We start from the raw sequence: 6077 nt of genomic DNA on the forward strand, positions 1-6077 counted from the left end.
CAGATGAGGACCCCTTAAAGCATATGGAAATTTTCACGACTCATCATTGTTCCATACCTATACCAGCTGGGGTGACTCAAGATGAAGTAAAGGGGTTGATGTTCTTATACTCCTTGAAGGATTCGGCGCGAGATTGGTACCGCTACCTTGATAGGGTAGCAGCTGGAGTCACGGATTGGACATCTCTAGCATTAGCCTTCTACTTCTACAAGAAGTACTTCCCACTTTCAAAGACTGACGCCTTGAGAAACAAAATCACAAGTTTCCAGCAAGTAGTTGATGAGGGTTTTTGTGAAGCATGGGGACGTTTCAAAAGTTTGGTCCGAGCTGTCCCTCATCATGGGTTCCAGCAGTGGTACCTTTGCAACTTATTCTACAATGCTTTATATGATGATTATAAGGTCATCCTGAACGCGGCTCCGAATGGTAGGTTTCAAAACAATACCGGTCAGAATAGAGGTTGGAACACTATTGAGAAAATGGCGGTCCATAGAGCTGAGTTTGGGAGTTCACGTGGGAATTCACGGAAGCAAAGTGATGAAATGAGTACCGTTGTGACACTCATTACCTCTATTACCGCCCGTCTCGAGAAGCTCGAGACCTCTGAAGCTTGTAAGGAAAGAATTGAAATTCCCGTTCATAACTCAAATGAGATCGAGGAGTTGAGGGAAATGGTCCGAGGCCTTTTGGTTCAAGTGGCGAATATGGAAGCAACCGGGATTGAGTCCTCAAAGAATTTTGTGAAGCAGTTGGAGAATATAGAGGCTAAGCAAGTCGAAAATTCTTCAAACAAGTGTGAAGGGCCAATTGAAACGATTAATGCCATTAATCTCAGAAGGGCCTCTCTTATGAAGGTTCCGACAAGCCAAGAGGAGACTCGGAAAATGATGAGGAGGCTAGTTTAATTTCTGGTGCAAAAACGAGCTCAACTGCCAGTACTTTTGGTCGATCGACCAACATTGTCAGTCGATCGACTACAGCGTCAGATAAAATAGTTTCTGATCAGAAACTATTCACACCCAGCACAGGAAGTCGATCGACCAACATTGTCAGTCGATCGACTGAGACACCTGACGAAATCAATTCTGAACAGGAACTGTTCACGCCCAGCCAAGTTGGTCGATCGACCACTCATACCAGTCGATCGACTGAGATCCCAGTACAGGATGCAAATCCGTCAACTAGTTTGCATGATTCTTCACTCATTGATGATTTGACGGGGGTTTTAAACCTACGGAAGCCGAAGGTTACTGATCCTACGGCCAGTGTTGCAGTCCCGTATCCGGAGCGTTTGAAGGCTACTAAGCTGGAGCGTAAGTTTGGTAAGTTTCTGGAGATGGTCCATAATCTCGAGGTAATGGTTCCTTTCACTGAATTAATTACCCAGGTACCCTCTTACGCTAAATATATGAAAGATATTTTAAATCGTAAGAGAAATTTTCGTGATGATGGTAATGTTGCTTTTGTGGAAGAATGCAATGCTCTTTCGCAAATTAATGTACCACCTAAATTAAAGGACCCGGGTAATTTTTCAATTCCTTGCACTATAGGTAATCACGTAATTGGAAAGGCCCTTTGTGACTTAGGGGCCAGTGTCAGTGTCATGCCGTATTCTGTTTGCGAAAGGTTAAATATTGGTAGACTTAAGGTGACTGATATTACCGTTAAAATGGCAAATAGATCGACTCAGAGACCTATAGGAGTTCTAGAGGATGTACCCATTCGAGTGGGTAAGTTTTTTATCCCTGTTGATTTCGTTGTTTTGGACATTGAGAGGACAATGGATACCTATTATTTTAGGTAGACCGTTTTTTACATACAAACAAATGTAATAGATGTCAAACGCGGAACTATAACCTTAGAGGTGGGGATGACACCATTGAGTTCGATCTTGCTCACAAGGCGACCGAACTCCGCCGATGAGGATACGTGTTATTCCATTGATATTGTTGATGTGGTCATTACTTGTAATTGGAGGGAATCCTTAGCCAAGGATCCCTTAGCTGATCTAGCCCGTTTAGATGAGTGTGCAGGTAATACAGTGGAGAATGCTGAGGAGCCAGATTCTTTGGTAGCCTCAATGGAAAGCTACGAGCTCAATGAGGAAGAAGATGAGATGCTTTTAAGCTTGGCCAACGAGAACTTGGTCAACACTTGCTACACCATTGAAGCTGATTCTGTCTATGCTGCAGAGGTAAAGGTGCCAGAGCGTAAGCCACTTCCTCCTAATCTTAAGTATGTTTTTCTAGATGATACGGAGCAGTACCCAGCTATTGTTAGCTCTAAGCTTAGTGATGACCAGCTGTCTGCTTTGATGTGTGTGCTTAAGAAAAACAGGAAAGCTCTAGGTTACTCTTTGGATGACATTAAGGGCATCAACCCTGATGTTTGCATGCACAGGATAGAGCTGGAGGAAGGCCACAAGCCTTACAGACAGGGTCAACGCAAGTTGAACCCGAAGATGCGGGAAGTTGTTATGGCTGAGGTGATGAAACTACTCGATGCAGGTATTATTTATACAGTTGGCAACTCCAAGTGGGTTAGCCCGGTTCAGGTAGTCCCGAAGAAAGGAGGGACTGCCGTGGTTAAAAATGAGAAAAATGAATTAATACCAACTCGAGTAGTGACAGGGTGGCGGATGTGCATTGATTATAGACAGTTAAATGCCGCCACCAAGAAAGACCACTTCCCCCTCCCTTTTGTTGACCAAATGACTGAAAGACTTGCCTCTAACAAATTTTTCTGTTTTCTAGACGGATATTCAGGGTTCTTTCAGATCCCTATTCATCCGGACGATCAGAGTAAGACCACTTTTACCTGTCCACAGGGTGTTTTTGCATATCGTAGAATGCCTTTCGGATTGTTTAACGCCCTTGCTACCTTTCAGAGGTGCATGATGGGGATTTTTTCTGATTATATAGAGAATATTATGGAGGTATTCATGGATGATTTCTCAGTTTATGGTAATGACTTTGATCGTTGTTTAGCTAATCTTGATAAAGTCATGCAGCGCTGTATAGATGTTACTCTTGTTTTAAACTGGGAAAAGTGTCAGTTTATGGTCACTGAGGGAGTTGTGTTAGGGCATCTGATTTCTGATAAAGGTATACATGTTGATAAGGCAAAACTGTAGGTGATTGAGCAATTACCTCCTCCCGTGAATGTTAAAGGAGTGAGGAGTTTCCTTGGTCACGCTGGTTTTTACCGGAGTTTCATTAAGGATTTTTCAAAAATTGCTAAACCACTTACACATTTGCTCCTTAAGGATGTTATCTTTGAATTTACTGATGAGTGCCTTACCGCTTTTAACAGGTTAAAGGAGGCCCTAGTTTCTGCACCAATCATTCAGCCGCCTGATTGGGACCTCCCATTTGAGATCATGTGTGATGCCAGCGATTATGCGGTCGGTGCAGTTTTGGGACAGCGGAAGAATAAAGCTTTGAATGCCATATATTATGCGAGCCGAACTCTGGATGAGGCTCAAATTAATTATTTTACCACTGAGAAGGAGTTTCTAGCTGTAGTTTTTGCCATAGACAAATTTCGGTCTTACTTGTTAGGTTCTAAGGTTATTGTTTATACTGACCATGCAGCGTTAAAGACTCTCTTTGTTAAGAAAGATGCGAAGCCGAGGCTTTTGAGGTGGATACTCCTTTTCCAGGAGTTTGATTTGAAGATCAAAGATAAGAAAGGAGCAGAGAATGTGGTAGCTGACCACCTATCTCGTCTGCAGCTGACAGAAAGGGAGGATTCGTTACCTATTAATGATTCTTTTCCTGATGAGAGTCTGTTAGCTATTACTACTTCAGGGTCTTACCCACCTCCGTGGTTTGCTGATTTTGCTAATTTTGCTGTGACAGGTAGGATACCACCCGAGCTTTCATGGCAGTAGAAGAAGCGGTTTGCTTATGATGCTAGACAATATTTTTGGGATGATCCTTATGTTTTCAAGGAATGCGCAGACGGTCTCATCCGGAGATGCGTGCCTCAATGGGAGGTGAAGGATATCCTATAGGCTTGCCACTCTTCTGCTTATGGTGGTCATCATGGTCCGTCCAGGACTGTAGCTAAGGTACTCCAATCTGGTTTCTATTGGCCAACTTTGCATGCGTTATTGTCGCAATTTTGTTCTTGAGTGCGATGCTTGTCAAAGATCGGGAATATTTCAAGAGACATGAGATGCCACAGGTAGGCATTCTTGAGGTTGAGATTTTCGATGTCTGGGGCATTGATTATCAAGGACCTTTTCCGAGCAGTCAAGGTAATAAATATATCCTCGTAGCTGTAGATTATGTATCCAAATGGGAGGAAGCTATTGCTACTCCCCATTGCGATGCAAAAGCCGTGATTAAACTGTTTAAAAAGATCATTTTCCCTCGTTTTGGTGTCCCTCGGGTTGTCATTAGCGATGGGGGAATGCATTTTAAAGAGAAACAACTTAGTGCTTTATTGACTAAATTCGGTGTCCAACATCGTAGAGGTTTGGGGTATCATCCCCAAACTAGTGGTCAGGTTGAGGTTTCTAACAGAGAATTGAAAGAAGTCTTAGCTAAAGTTGTTTCTAAATCACGGAAAGATTGGAGTCTTAAGTTAGATGATGTCTTATGGGCTTATAGAACTGCGTTTAAGACGCCAATCGGGATGTCACCATACCGATTGATTTATGGTAAGACATGTCATTTGCCTGTTGAGTTAGAGCGTAAGTCTTGGTGGGCTATATGTGATTTGAATTTGGATCCTAACCACTCTCGTGAGAAACGCATGACACAAAATGAATGAGCTAGAGGAATTTAGGCACGGCCTATGACAATGCTAGGATCTACAAGGAGAAAATGAAGCGGCTGCACGACAAGAGAATCATCAAGCGCGAGTTCCATATTGGCGATAAGGTACTCCTTTTAACGCTCGTATCCGTTTATTTCCTGGTAAGTCAAATCCGGTGGACTGCCCTTACATGGTCACAAATGTCACAAAGTTCGGATCAGTTGAATTGGAGACCTCTGCTGGAGAAAGGTTCAAAGTTAATGGCCAATATGTGAAGCATTATCACGGATCAGATGCATATGTTGGGAAAGTCGAGGTACTGTACTTCAACCCATTATCAGATGATACAAAGTGAGGTAAAAAGGTCGTGCGGGACCTCTTAAACCAGCGCTAACTGGGAGGCAACCCAGGTTGTAATTAATTGTAATTTAGGAATTTTATTTTGTTATTTCATTTAATTTGCATTTTTGAGTTTTTTGTGTTCTTTAATTTCTTTTAATGTGCAATTTCTTGGTTCGGGAATGTGTGTGCCTTTGATAATTTTTGCAGGAATTTATTTTATGCAAAGTGCGTAGGTGGTTTACTGGATATTTGTGAGAGAAAGACAGGAAGTTGTGATGGCAAAATGACTTTTTGACGAATTAAAGTTTAATTGCCAGCGTTGTCAGTCGATCGACTAAGTGAGTCAGTCGTTCGACTGAGGTGGAGAAAACAGAAGCTACTGTGTATGGGGGGGTGGTCGATCGACTGGGTCATATAGTCGATCGACCACCACAGGAAGTCTAGAAGCTGTTTAAAGGAGAGACTGGTCGATCGACCGAGTCAAGTGGTCGATCGACCAGTTCGCGGGATCAGAATGCAATTCATAAGGGAAGTCTTCACTCCCTATTCTTTTATTCATTCACTTTCCCAAAATCAGAAAACTCAAGAGCAAACCCTATATTCACTCCCTTGTCTCGCGATTTTTAACTGCAACCCCCTATTACACTCGATTTTTCTTGTTTTAATCTTCAAGTTTCTTCAAGTTATGTCTCTAATCCTATTTCCATGCTCTAATTTCGTTTTCTACTGCGGTTTTATGTGAAATTTTCGAGTATTTTGCCTTTGAGACGGAAAAATCGATTTGGGGAAAATCGATTTAGGGATTGATTTCTTGTCATTTTTATACTTTAATTGCTTATTCTACCCTTTCCCCCTTGATTTTCAAAGCAAATTAGCAACTAGGATGTGTCTAAAGCCGTTTTCCCCAAAAATTTCGAACCCTAATTTGGATTTTCAAATTCTGATTTTGTTCGGGTTTTTGTAATTCGACA

At 42.2% G+C, this 6077-nt stretch overlaps 1 non-coding gene across 1 annotated transcript; it reads right to left on the reverse strand.

Moving 5' to 3' along the window:
* Positions 1-239: 239 nt before the first annotated feature.
* LOC141619100 (small nucleolar RNA R71) lies at positions 240-346 on the reverse strand. The gene has a single exon (XR_012531585.1). It is a non-coding gene; the product is annotated as a small nucleolar RNA R71 (small nucleolar RNA).
* Between the last annotated feature and the right edge of the window lie 5731 nt (positions 347-6077).

Source organism: Silene latifolia, chromosome 1 (assembly GCF_048544455.1).
Source record: "Silene latifolia isolate original U9 population chromosome 1, ASM4854445v1, whole genome shotgun sequence".
Taxonomy (NCBI): Eukaryota; Viridiplantae; Streptophyta; class Magnoliopsida; order Caryophyllales; family Caryophyllaceae; genus Silene; species Silene latifolia.